The sequence below is a fragment of the Bemisia tabaci genome, chromosome 2, assembly GCF_918797505.1.
Source record: "Bemisia tabaci chromosome 2, PGI_BMITA_v3".
Taxonomy (NCBI): Eukaryota; Metazoa; Arthropoda; class Insecta; order Hemiptera; family Aleyrodidae; genus Bemisia; species Bemisia tabaci.
Genome location: NC_092794.1, coordinates 72,999,383 through 73,001,651, shown reverse-complemented (window position 1 = coordinate 73,001,651; position 2,269 = coordinate 72,999,383).

Genomic DNA, 2,269 nt, shown 5'->3' with positions numbered 1-2,269 from the left:
GGCGTTTTCAAAACGGCCAAGTTCCGTTTTCGGAATAATCGTTTTGCATTGTTCATATTATTTTGTTTCCATTTCTAACCACATGTTTAATTATAATCCTCCTATAAAAACCACCTATTTGCTAGATACAATTCTAGCTGAGGCGCACTTAAGTGCATTCATGACTGCAAAAATGTTAACGGAAATCGAAAACTCCAGCGTGCAAGGCTATTTCAATGGACCACTAGACAAGGTACGAATTTAAGCAATCTGATACATGTTTCTTAAGCAGAATTTCACGTAGAACACGATTCGCGCAACGAAAATTACTAAAACCAGCTCCTGATGAAGATATTTACCTTTTTATTTCACATTGGTTACGCGGATTTTGAACTGCCCGCTCACAAGAAACTCAAAGCTCTACGTGAGTCAAATCGCGCACCACAACAGTTTCAGCTAGCCTCTCAATCGATCACTGTTCATAACCCACCATGTGTTGTTCAAATGATAAGCAATTTGCTTTAGCTGAGCCCAAGCGTCAAAATTGAGGTTGCCAGATTTTTATATCGCAATTTTTGTATCACGCCGCATTTGAAGGCGTTTTCAAAACAGCCAAGTTCCGTTATCGGAATAATCGTTTTGCATAGTTCATATTATTTTGTTTCCATTTCTAACCACTTGTTTAATTATAATCCTCCTATAAGAACCACCCACATGTAAATACAATTCTAGCTGAAGCGCACTTCAGCTATGCATTCACCACTGCAAAAATTTCAGAGGAAATCGACACGACCAGCGTGCATGGAGGCTATCTCCAATTAAATTGCATGTTAACTCCATGCAACAATTCGCAAGTATTTTGTGCTGAAACTAGAAAAAATTCTAAAATTTCTCGGGGGATGCCCCTCGGACTCCCCCCCCCCCTCCGTGCTTGGGGCCCGGACCTTAAAACTGGTACCTGGGCCCGATATGGGATGTGGCGGGCCTGCCGCTACCATTGACAGCGCTCTAACTTCGTGTTGTGCATTTTGTAGACTTTGCGCCTTCTTTTCGGGATGAAACTACAGTGTATACAATTGTGTGAGCGTGGGGGATCCCTGGCGGTCTAGCCTCAGGAATCGATATGACATGAATCGATCGAAAAATAAAGACGTGAACCGATCAACACCGATGCGATTGACAAATTATTGTAAAAAAAAAGGGTGTACCTAGATTCAATGGACATGATCGATTGAAAAATAAAAAAGTGAATCGATCGATTTAAGAGTTTGTCGATCGACTCACGGGTTTGCACGTCGATCGATTCACTGGTTTGTTGAACGATTCACGGGTTCGTCAATCGATTCATGAATTTGTTGGTCCATTCACGGTTGTCGATCGAATCGCGTTGATCGGTGCTACTATAGGCTAGTTTGTCTGATACTACGTATTTTTTGCGCACTTACGACTTCCTTAGGTATAAGTCTCGTTTTCATAAAAACAAGACGAATTTTGCCGTTTTAGCTGTTTCAGTGATTTCATCTAAAAGAGATGGAGTCCAGATGATGGACCAGCGGGCCGATTATTGGACGTATTTCTATCAAACGGAACTATATTTGCATTAGGACATGAGCCGTGAGACCCTTAAGAATTTACGACTTTAGATTTTGAACCAGATCTTCCGCTATCGAATACGAAAAATCATGGAGAATTTAAGTTTCATGTTGACCAGCTTCTCAAAACAAAAATAACATTTCTAAGGAAGTCTGCAACGTCGCAAATGGAGAAACGTCGTCTCTCATTTGGCCCGAAAATATGTATGCATAAAATTGAGGGCATTATGACTGGCCTCTCTCAACTTATATTCGACGATCAAAAGAAAGATCAATTATTGAAGGATATATGACAAAATTAACTAATTTGCTGAAAGACCTGTGTTTTAATGGTTAATGCCGCCAGATGACATCACTAGGCGGTGTACTTTCTCCCTATTAAATCTTTCTTCATATTATTTCCCAGTTCAAAAAAAAAGAATTATTATAAAAAATTCTGCGATGTCAGCGCATTACACACTCTCAGAGGAAGCAATTAAAGATTAGCGTACAAATCCTCCATTAATAGCTATTGAGTTGATCTTCATAAAATGAGACCAAGATCAAGTCTCTAGTTAACTTAGTTTTCGAATAACAGAACCAGTCCAGGTACTTTTTGAACAGCCTATGTACATGGTTTCATGCTGTGGCTATCGGTAAATAGGTATTAGCGCAAGAGAACCTTGCTCTTTAAGTGGAAATAATCATAGTCAACAGTA